Consider the following 12,459-nt stretch of genomic DNA (forward strand, 5'->3'; position numbering starts at 1 on the left):
TTTGCTTTAATCTGTGCTAAGTACAGTAGGAGGTTTGGTAGTACATATGAAGATAAGTTCACACATGCACAGAAACATCAGAAGACACATGAAAGTATAGATATTTCTATTTTAGAAAAAAAAAATCCATCGTATCTTGTTTTTTTCTTTACGTTTCTTTGAAGCTGTTTAATATAATCTAAGTTGTAGCTCGTTTGTGCAAGTGTCTCTCTTTTTTTCCTTTGATGCTTTTGATGATATGTTTTCCCTGTTCTACCAGACCCAGTGAAAAATGCAGGGAGCTTTCCTGTAGTTTAATATTCTTCAGGCTGCAATAGGTTTCTGCTCAACCACTCTGCTCAGAATATATGTCTTATTCAGTTTTGAGAGTGTGGTAAACCATGTTTTATCTTTGCAATCATAAATTCTTTTTACATTTTGTTTTGCTTTGAATACTACAGATATTATTTGTCATATTATCGGTAGTGTTTGTAGTTGAATAGTGTTATATTATTATTATGTGTTAGGATTTGATCAATCCATGACGTGCACAAATGCATTCACAATGGTCTTTAAAAGCAAATACATTTTTTCTCTCTAACAGCTGCTGTATTTACTTTCCTCTTCAGTCCTTCCTGTACTTGGTCAACCTCCTCTCCTCTTCCCAGTCGGTGTGGCAACTGCTGGGCCGACAGTCTTTGGCCAACAAAAGCGAATACACCCTGAGGGAGATGCCAACCTCCATACCTGTAAGTGTTTTTCTTCTTCTTCTTTTCCACACACTGCAGTTTTTTTTTGTCATCCATCTGAGGGCATGTTTGCACTTTTTATTTGGCCTCCAAACACCACCCACCCATTTGTTTTACTTCAAACGCATTCAAATAAACCCTCTCACACTGAGACTGATATACGTTCTCCACCTTACCCATTGTAAATTTCCACACAGTTTTCGTTTTGCACCCTATCCGGTGCATTCTTGTTCAAAGCCTCTCATTTTACTCCACAGGATTTGATTGACAGACTGATTGCCGTGAATTCGGATGGGAAGATTCATTCTCTCTTCCACTACGAAGAGAGTCACACATTCGGCCTAAGGTGGGATTCATTTTTTTTTTCATATTACTTAACATGGTAAATGGTAAATGGCCTGTATTTATATAGCGCTTTACTAGTCCCTAAGGACCCCAAAGCGCTTTACATATCCAGTCATCCACCCATTCACGCACACATTCACACACTGGTGATAGCAAGCTACATTGTAACCACAGCCACCCTGGGGCGCACTGACAGAGGCGAGGCTGCCGGACACTGGCGCCACCGGGCCCTCTGACCACCACCAGTAGGCAACGGGTGAAGTGTCTTGCCCAATGACACAACGATCGAGACTGTCCAAGCCGGGGCTCGAACCGGCAACCTTCCGATTACAAGGCGAACTCCCAACTCTTGAGCCACTATCGTACTTCCCCACTAACATCAGTGGGGAAGTACATGATATCAGATTATCACCTGGTGACTGCACACACACTTCAGCCTCTGGCAATAGGAGACTGGCATGGTTCTTTATACTTTGATTACCCAGCATTGAAAGGCTGATGAAAGGATTTCTCTGGATAAGAGAGAAATAAGCTGGTGTGTGTGTGTGTGTGTGTGTGTGTGTGTGTGTGTGTGTGTGTGTGTGTGTGTGTGTGTGTGTGTGTGTGTGTGCTTGTGTAAATACTCACATCAGCCTGTATAAAATACAGCAATGCATAAGTGTTTTGAATGAATAGAAATGTGACACATGAGAAGGTGTGTCTGTGACTGTTCCTGTATAACTTATTTTCAGACTAGTTAACAAGTTATGCTCCGGTCATTTGATGTTACCAAGATAGATGTCCTTTTGTAATATAGTTAAATTTTCTTTGTACATTTCATTTATCCACCATCATACATTAAGCCAAGAAGAGTTCATTATACTAACAAGAGGTATCAACGCTGGGCCAAAGTGCAGCACGTGGTTAAAGTTTGTAATCCAGCCGGGGTGTAAATATCACTCAGCAGCCAGTCGCAGAGATGAAGCAGGCAGCATCAACACATAAATCTACTCTACCCGGCTTAAATCAAAAGACCACCTCTGACTGAAAAGCTGTAGATTTTACTTTTTTGCACAAATTAATTCAGATTCACACTAATTCTGTTCACAGCTCCAACAAAATGAGGAAGAGGAGGGGGAGAAACACAAGTAGATTGAAGTACAATTGGATGAAAGTCGAGGAGAAGGAAGTTTAGGATGAGGAGGAAGAAAAGCAGCAGGAGCATCTTTAGGGATCCCTATGATGTCATTGAGGTTTATTTCATTAATATTGTCCTCTCACAAAGAAAGATGACTTGTTTTAGTTCACCTACCTACTTCCTGTATTAAATAGTGATGTGCAAAATGTTGTGGAAAACCACGGAGCAGGCACGTATAGTGCATCTGCAGGTAAATGAACATCAGATCTCTCAGACTAAAATCTGTATTATACTTTTAGTCTTAAGAACATATGTTGTATATTTATCACCCTTATGATAAAACCCATGTCAGCCATTGGTTTATGGACTTTGTATTTAGAAGCCTCAACATTTGCTTTATTGCTATCGCTATGTTGTTTTTTGTGAGCCTTTTAGGACCATATTAGGACGAGGGATCAGAATCTGGAGTCGTGCACACTACTGTTTCATTTAGCGTGTATCCATAAGATTTGTGCAGCAGATCCAAGTTGTGCCTTGAAAACAGGAAGGTTGTCTGCATAGAGGAGAACTTTAATAGCAGGCTTGTACAAAGTGAGGCTTTGTGCTCACATTTGCTGCAAACACTCGTTTTAATTCTGTTACCCTGTTTTGATGCAGAATTGAGTTGAAATCAGGCACCTTCTGTTTTAATGTGTTCTTGTGAATTGATTGTGTATCGCATACATTTGATTTGACTTTCTGCGAGACAACAGTCGTCCGCTGGCCAAAAAAAGTTTTCCAAATACCTCCACGTGATCAAGCCTGGATTTAGAAAACAATAGCAAAAAAAATCTGCACCTCCTGCTTCACATGCAATTTGTGTTTGTGTGTTCAGAGGCGGCGGCGAGAGGGGAGACCTCGGCTCATCCAGCTGGAGAGCCTGACCAGGAGGAGTCGAACATTAACTCTGCTCTTCCAGGGCACCCTGCAGACTTGGCTGCTGGCATTGGCGAGGGAGTGCGGCCGCCGCTGGGATGACGTGAACGCCAATCATAGGTCGACTGCAGGTATGCGAGTCAGACCTTCTCAGGAGGGTTTCACTTTTCTCTCTTCTTTATAATTGACCCTTGTTTTCTCTCTCAGCTCCTTGTCTCAGAGTGGGAGGGATTTGAAGCACAAAGGGAGGAGCTTGTCGTTTGGTTGGCTGATATGGATGTCCACCTGAGTGAGGTTGACCAGCTGACAGGAAACACCTGTGAAAAACTGAAACAACTGCAGGTGTGGGGTTGTTTTGATATGACATAGTTTTGATATGATACATACGTCATCCTAAACTGGACTAACAAAGAACCATGAGTCCAACATGAAACTTACCTTGCATAAGCAGGGCTCGCAAAATTTCAAAATCCCTGGTAGCCCTTCGGGCAGGCACTCTTCAGTTTTTGGTAGCCCAAAATAAATTTAAGAAGCCCAAATAAAAAAATAAAAAAGAGGACAATTTTTAGATTGATGTTTTGTTTCCTTTACAATATTGTAAAGGAAACAAAACATCAATCTAAAAATATTTAAAACACAAATTACAACAACAATTTCAACCATCAACTCAAATATTTGGTTCTAATTGAACAGAAATTTCTATGAACTTGCAAGAACTGTGTAGGACATGAAACAGTGTGTGTCAGATCCTGAATTTGAAATTTCCACTGAAATCACGGGTAAGAGGCAAGTGGAACCAAGCTGACTTCTGCTAAATGGGTCAAACTGGGCAGAAAGTACACAAACACATAACATCCTTATAGAATATGATGTAACACTATAGATCAACTTACCTCAGAATATATAAAGCATATAAACAATTACAGCAATATGATGCAACAAACACAGCAGTGCTACTAATCCAAAATACTCATAGAACTTCATAGAACTGAAACAAACATTTATTTTTAGGCCTTCGTCGCGTCGCTGTGACGTAATCGGCCTTAAAATGCGGCCTTTAAGGCTGCAGACCCTGAATTGGGATACAGCCTCTGAATCGCTGCATCTTGTAGCTGTGTCGTCTTAAATTGGTCATGTGATTTTGACGCGCCGACGCGTCCGGCAACCCCAGAGGTTTAACTTAATATTTAAGTGTCTCTTGGTTTTAGACTAGTTGTTTAGTCTAATTTGATGTTTTAAACCAGAAAAGGAAGAAGAGGGCTTAGAATTACAGGTAAGAACTGCTCAGTGGTATGTGATAAACTGTAAATGTAAAGCTTACAGGTCAGTCCTCATGTTTTTAAATCAGATTTTGAGTCTGTACATGGCACATTATGCTTTTGCATGTTGTGAAATGTGCTGCAAAACAAACTGAGGTAAACTAACTGGTTTACTGTGATGGATTTAAAGTGCGTGTGACTGGTGCGCAGTGGCTGTGGTGCTCACGGTCAGAGTTCAGTCACAAAGAGGGTAACAGAGATGAATTTAAAGTTAAGGTGATGGTGCTTAGATTCATTCACAGACTGAAACCTTCACACCAACTTTATCCTGTGTCTCTTAGTTTTAGACTAGTTGTTTAGTCTATTTTGATGTTTTAAACCATATCACAGGGTTTTTACTTCACCATTTACGGGGTTTTAACAAGCAAACAAAAGACAGATCGTGATGTTTGAAAATGTTTTGGAAATATTCTTTAAAGATTAGATGTAAAATACGCAGAGGATAAATTCAATTGGTTTATTAGTTTATTACATAAGTTGAAAAAAAGTTAAACAAGTAAATAAAGAAACAACATAAAAGAAAAGTAAACAAAACAAATCGGTAAATAAAGGAAAATGGTAATAAGAAGGGAAAAAAAAAGAAAAGAGAAAACCCCAACAATCCCCTCTGAGCAAGCACTAGGCGACAGTGGGGAAGAAAAACTGCCTTTAAACGGGCAGAAACTTCCGGCAGAACCAGGCTCACGAGGGGCAGTCAACTGCCGGGACTGGTTGGGGTGAAAAAAGATGAAGGAGAGAGGGAAGAAGTGTTAGGAGAGAAGGGGAGAGGAGAGGTGAAAATTAAGATGGAACAGAGGTGGAGGGAGACGAGGTGACGTCAGCAGTAGAAAAAATAGAAAAAGTAGAAAGAGCAGGAGTGTCCCTCCTCCAGAAGAAGCGGAAACGTTTTTTCTTCTTTTCCATGAGCTTTTCCACGACCACTTTTTTCTCTAGGATGAGGGTTCTCAACTGATCGGTTGTTTCTTCAACTTCCTTCTCAAGTTTCTGGCATCTTTGCTCCATTTCTTTTAATAGATTGCACTTGTCTGTATTTTGCTGTTGTTTTTCCTTGTGCATCTTTTCTAACTGCTCATTTCTTCTTGTGATTTCTTGAAGCTTACGCTGCAGGTCTTCATTTATTTTCTCTTGTTGCTGCTTTTGTGCAAGCATTTCAGCGTTTTCGCGCTTCAAGTTGTCTGAGTCCTGGAGAATACGTTTTTTTTCTTCTTCCTGTTGCTCTTTCTCTTGAAGAAGCTCTTTTTTTTTGCACTCTGTTTCATCCAGCCTGACTTTCAGCACTTCGTATTTTTTCTTTATGCCTTTGAGTTGGTCCTGCATTTGTGTGACCCCTTCCTTTTTCTGTCCGAGGATTTGTGCAGTTTGTTCCATAGCTTCATCAAGCGTTCCTTGGAGCGCCTGATTCTTTTGCTCCATGTTTTGGAGATCCCTTTGCATCTCCCCAATAGTAGCATTCGCGCGTTGAAGCTGGGCAGACGTTTCTTTTAATTCAGCACTCTTTGTCTTGTTTTCCTTCATCAGGAACAAAATCTTCTGTCGTGCTTCACCAAACTTTCCTTCCCAGGCCTCACTAATAATTTTTGTGTAAGGCTGGCGTTGCTGTTGTTTTTCCAGCTCTTGATTTCGTGCTTCCAATTGTCTGCACTTCTCCTCCAGTTGAAGCTTCTCTTCTTCAATTTGTTTAATTTTTGCATGTAGGTCGGAGTTTTCCTGTAATGTCCTTTGGACTGATGAGGCACCAATGGATCGTGTCATATCAGGCTTCCCTCTTGAAGTGAGTGGCCGGCCAGACCTCGAAGGAGAGGCAGCAAGATTGTTTATTCTTTGTTGGCATTTTCGTGGATACATTTTTAATCCTGTGCACAGTGACTCTGAAGAGGTTTACAAATACTTTCAAATATATCTCTGGTCGAACGTTTGAAGGCTGCGAACAAACTGACTAAAACTTGCTGCTCCTGACCCCTATTTATAGAAAAGGCTCAAAGGCATGTGCTTGTGACATCATCACATGTCCTTGTGACATCATCACATGTCCTTGTGACATCATCACTCTTCATGAATCAGATTGTCACATGACATTTTTAGAATGCGCCCCCTGCCGCCATCACAGTAGGCCAGACAAAGGATACAGCTTCAGCTATGGTGGTACGTGTGTAGTCGGTTGCAATGTTAGATCTCACGATCGTGAAGGCAAGAAACTGGATTAATCTTTTAATCGTTTTCCATCCTGGCGGCAACGTGAGGGATCCCATGTATCCGATATCACCAAACAAAGACGCCAGGCATGGATTGCAGCGGTGAGACGAGCGGATATCGAGTTCCGTGCAATCCCCAGCTTTTTGTTGGTTTGCTCGCGGCATTTTCTCTCCGGTGAGTTCTAAAGTAATTCATATCACTATCCGATTGTTGAGTCTGACGTCACTAGCCGTGTCTGGGCCTAAACTCTGCTGCAGGTCCATATATCAAATGATCACTGTGGCATTACTGAGAGTTAAAACACTGTCTTAAGTCTTTCATCTTTAATAAAATTATCAGCGTTCTGCTCTACCAGGTGTAACAACTGAGTTAAACATCCAGGCACCCATGACAATGGAATTTATGACATATGAGTTAGAAGTTAGCAGCAAGTTAGCTCGCTAGCTTCTATCTAAATACAATATAGCATGTCCTGACTGCGGGGTTTTGGAAACAAATTAAAACGTACAGCTTTCTTATCACTTCCAACATAAATGAAGACAGAAAACTAAACAGCAGTGACAGTGGCTGCAAATTTTACCAGGGTTTTAGTCAAATGCCCCCCTGTGATTTTACCTGCACCCTGCGATTTGATTTTTAGTTATTTTAACAGCAAACTGAAGAAAAGCCTTGACTCCGTTGCTCCACTCACCACCAAAAAGATTAACGTAAAACATGCATCACCCTGGAGAAACGAAGAAGTCAAAAAACTCAAAAGAAATTGCAGGGCAGCAGAAAGGAGATGGAGGAAAAATAAAAATAATATCAACCATCAAATATTTTCCGAGCAATTTAAAATGTACAATAATACATTAAGGAAGTCAAGAAATTCATACTTCGCCAAAATAATCAGTATTAACAAAAATAATCCCAAGGTCCTCTTTTCCACCATAGATCATTTATTTAACCCTGATTTTAACAGCTCCCAAAGAACCCCCACAGACTCGCTCTGTGAGCAGTTTGCAGACCACTTCAGGGGAAAGATCAGCGCCATCAGATCTGATATTTTATCTAATCGCGATATGATTGTAAACACATCTGAGGGCTCGATTGTACCTGAGGAGACACTGGACAGCTTTGTCCTGGTTAATGCTGAGAACTTTCAGAAGGTTTTCTCCACAGTGAGACCCACCACATGTCTTTTAGATCCAATCCCCTCTTCACTCTTTAAAACACTTTATGGATTTTTTGAGGCTGAGCTTTTATACATGATGAATTGCTCTCTTCAGTTGGGTGTCTTCCCTGCTGCCTTTAAAACGGCGGTGGTGAGGCCCCTTCTGAAGAAGAGCAATTTGGATTGTAATGATTTTAATAACTACAGACCTGTATCCAACTTACCATTTTTAAGTAAAGTCTTAGAAAAACTTGTTTTTACTCAGATTACTGATTTTCTCAATGATAGACAGATCCTGGAGATATTCCAGTCTGGATTTAGGGTGAACCACAGCACAGAGACGGCTCTCCTAAAGGTTTTAAATGATCTTAGATGTAACTGGGACGCCCAAAAGCTCTCAGTCCTGGTGCTGCTGGATCTAAGCGCAGCCTTTGATACAGTAGACCACGCTATTCTTTTAAACAGACTAAAACACATGGTGGGCCTCTCTGGTGCTGTACACAACTGGTTCACTTCCTATCTCTCTGACAGATCTTTTATGGTGAGTATGGATACATGCTCCTCTAAGATCCATAAAATGACATGTGGTGTGCCTCAAGGGTCGGTTCTAGGCCCTGTACTTTTTAATTTGTATATGTTGCCTCTCGGCAGTGTCATCAGGAGGCATGGAGTGAACTTCCACAGTTACGCTGATGACACGCAGCTGTACATCTCCGTGTCTCCTGATGACACCAGACCAATGGATGCCCTTTTTAACTGTATCTTGGATATAAGATCTTGGATGGCAGAAAACTTTTTACAGCTTAACCAGGACAAAACTGAAGTTTTAATTGTCGGTCCTGAGGCTCAGAGAGAGAAACTCTTGTCTAAATTAGAGGCATTTTCACTATGTCCTTCGCTACAAGTGAAAAACCTGGGTGTTATTTTTGACTCTGAGCTTGGTTTTATCCCACATGTTAAACATGTAACCAAAATTGGATTTTATCATCTAAAAAATATAGCCAGAGTCCGCCCTATTCTCTCTCGGGCCAACACGGAGATGCTGATGCATGCTTTTATTGCCAGTCGCATTGATTACTGTAATGCCCTGCTCTCTGGTCTTCCTAAGAAGAATATTTCAACTTTACAACTCTTGCAAAACTCGGCAGCTCGTGTGCTGACGAAGACCAGAGGGCGGGCCCACATTACACCGGTTTTAGAATCGCTGCATTGGCTCCCCGTGTGTTTCAGGATCGATTTTAAAGTTCTTTTATTGGTTTTTAAATGTCTTAATGGTCTTGGGCCTTCTTATCTCTCAGATCTGCTTTTACCATACGAACCCTCGCGGACCCTGAGGTCCTCTGGTACTGGCCTTTTGATTGTCCCTAAAGTCAGGACACATACTCACGGAGAGGCAGCTTTTCAGTGGTATGGTCCTCGTCTGTGGAACAGCCTGCCGGAGGAGCTCAGGGCCGCAGAGAACGTACATGTTTTTAAGAACAGGCTCAAGACCCACCTTTTTAATTTAGCTTTTACTTAGCGTTTATTTATTTTTTATGCTTATTTATTCTATCCTGTTATTCTATTATTAATTTAGGATTTACCTAATATTTTTTGATTTTATTCTTATTCATTTTTTAATCTTCTTACTCTATTTATATTTATATTTATATTGTATCCTGTTCTTATTTATTTTATCATTTTACCCTGTATATATCGTATTGCGTCATATCTCCAGTGTTTCCTCGGAGGGCGCTCTCTGCACCGGGGCTGTTATTGACCGTGGCTGCTGGTCTCTGGGGTCCTCTCAGCCTGGTTGGGGGGCTCCTTGGCCTCCCTCCGGCTGTGTGCCCAGCCCGGAGGCTGCGGTCTGTGACCGGCTCCCGGTGCAGACGGCTCTCTGTTATAATGTTTCCTCACTTGGCTCATGCGAGCCCAGCCCAATTTTTACTCTTTAAGTGTGCGCGTGTGTGTATGTGTGTGTGTGGGTGGGGGTGGGGGGATATATGTGTATTGAGAGTGTGGGGAGTGAGTTGGAGGGTGGGGTGGGCTGCTTTTAACTATGTAAAGCACTTTGTGCTACATTTTTTCTGTATGAAAAGTGCTTTATAAATAAAGCTTGATTGATTGATTTGTAGGGTTACTGAAGTTGGGCTAGCTGGTATATAATGATGTGCTACGTGACCGCTAGTAACACAGCTATGTTAGCACAATATAAACACGCTAACTTTTTTTCCACTCGATAAAAGTTAACGTGAGTGTTCTCGGTGGTCAGGAACAAATGTAATCGCATGGCAGGATGCTGTAAAAGGACCAAACCAAAAGGCTTTTAGTGGGGTTTTTTTTCAATGCGCTGCGGTCATAGATAATGAGATAAAACATGCTAATGTGTGATGCTGCAGAACCACGTCATGTCGACTGAGTAGCTTTTGATTTGGCATTATTGCAGGCAAACCAGCATATGAAATGGATGTAACAAATCCAGACTGGGCACCAACACTGCACATGGGGCACGACGACAAACCTGTGTCAGACTCGGACCGGCACGCAAGGCGTATGCAACGGAAGCGAAAAAGAGCACCCATTGCAGGTAAACACCCCCCTCTGAAAACATACTAAATTGCTCTTATGGTACACTAATCCGCACATAACTTAAAGATGAATCACACACCTGTCATTGGAATATTGGTGTACATTAACCTTAAGTCTATGCACTATTTTTTATCTTACAGGCTTGATGATCGATGAAGGTCTGACAGAAGAACAACAACCATGTCATGGAGGCAGTGGACAGCAGTTGTGTTGGACAAGTGGAGGTTGACGTACCAGCTGCAAATGTGGACAGTGGTGATGGGAGTGACAGCGTCACGGAAGCTGAAGGGCAGACGAAGGACTGTGTGTGCAGTCAACAGGGCAGAGCAGAAATAAACCGGCTGTTGGAGGAGAACAGACTGCTTCGAGCACAGTTGCAAAAGACAGAGCTGAATGAAACTTTCTTAAAGGACGATACCGAAAAAGTAAGATATTACACTGGACTATATTGTTATGCAGTCTTAATGTCCCTCTTCAACACTGTCAAAGATTTCCTGCCAATACCGAAGAAACTGACAGGTTTCCAAATGCTCTTACTCACACTAATGCGTCTGAGACTTGATCTTCCAGTCCAGCATCTTTGTCATCTATTCCATGTGTCGCACAAAACACTGTCTTCTGTCTTCACCGATACCATTGATGTTTTGTATGCCCACTTAGGAGCACTGGTGCACTGGCCTGAGAGGCACTGTCTGCAGGCGACAATGCCTCCACAGTTTACTGAAACTTTTGGAAAACGAGTAGCAATCATTGTTGACTGTTTTGAGATTCGAACAGAAAGACCATCTAATTTAAAGGCACGCGCACAAACATACTCTCATTACAAGGGTACACAGACCATAAAATACCTCATCGGGATTACACCCCATGGAGCTATTTCTTTCATTTCCAGGGGATGGGGGGGTCGTGCATAGAGCAGGGCGATATGGCCAAAAATATTTATCACGATATATATTTGAAAATTTGCGATAATGATATAACCGACGATATAATTGATGCGAGACAAAATACAACTCCACAACATTACTAGCGCAAAAAGACAACCTTCCATTTATTTTCACCTAAACAAGAAGCTGGTTTTTATGTACATTAAAGCTTTATAAAAATGTAACAGTGCAAATGCAAATTCCTTGCTGAAAGTTTAACCAAAAGGCATTTCCAGTAGAAATGGGCTGACATATCCTGAGCATAACCATGTATAATATCCACTGAAGTTAAAAAGAGGTGCTTTGCAACATTAAACTGCAGTGTGCAGTACGCATTTTTCGGACCATAAGGTGCACGGGATTATAAGGCACATTAAGCGAAACAAAGCAGTCAGATAAATCAAACTTTATTAAACTCATTCTTCTTGCTTCCTCCACTTCTGTACCATTGATTCATTAATGTTGAATTCTCTGGCAGCTGCTCTATTCCCATGTTGTTGCAGTATATTAATGACTAACCTGGTATTGTGGATAGATTATCTCAGTTGTTCTCCTGACTGAAGTTTGGTCCGTTTACAGCATCCTGCCATGCGATTGCATTTGTCTCTAACCATGAAGAACCTTCACGTTAACTTTTATAAGTGGAAAAGTGTTAGTGTTCGTCCTCCAGCTTCACTGTTTATGTTATGCTAACATAGCTGTGTCGCTAGCGATCACGTAGCACATCATTATATACCAGCTAGCCCAACTTCAGTAACCCTACAAACGTCACTGCTGTTTAGTTTCCTGTCTTCATTTATGTTGGAAGTGATAGCAGAGCTGTACGTTTGATTTTTTTCAGAAATCTCTCAGTCAGAACATGCTAAATCATGCTTAGGTAACTAGCGAAACTAGCGAGCTAACTTCCGCTAGCTTCCTGCTAACTTCTAACTCCATTAAATGTAATAACTTTTTGTTTTCATGGAAGTTAAACTTTATAGTTACACCTGGTAAAGCAGCAATGCTGATCGTTTTACTAAAGATGAAAGAATTTAGACAGTTTTTAACTCTCAGTGATGCTGCAGTGTTGTTTGACCTGAAGCATACGGAGTTTAGGACCCAGATTACTCCCAGATTTAAGAGCATCTTAGTCCGACAAATACGACAATAACGACGACCGCTTGCATGTTCTGCAAAAAAATGTGCTTTGTCG

At 41.4% G+C, this 12,459-nt stretch overlaps 1 long non-coding RNA gene across 1 annotated transcript; it reads left to right on the top strand.

Annotated features, from left to right (window-relative positions):
• Positions 1–2,195: 2,195 nt before the first annotated feature.
• On the top strand, positions 2,196–10,779 carry LOC146560498 (uncharacterized). Its single transcript, XR_014888251.1, has 5 exons — positions 2,196–2,305; positions 3,065–3,236; positions 3,313–3,447; positions 10,199–10,339; positions 10,482–10,779. It is a non-coding gene; the product is annotated as an uncharacterized LOC146560498 (long non-coding RNA).
• The last annotated feature ends 1,680 nt before the right edge of the window (positions 10,780–12,459 follow it).

This window comes from Mchenga conophoros, linkage group LG14 (genome assembly GCF_057382185.1).
Source record: "Mchenga conophoros isolate Kocher_MC1m ecotype Shallow Benthic linkage group LG14, M_conophoros_male_GT1.1, whole genome shotgun sequence".
Classification (NCBI taxonomy): Eukaryota; Metazoa; Chordata; class Actinopteri; order Cichliformes; family Cichlidae; genus Mchenga; species Mchenga conophoros.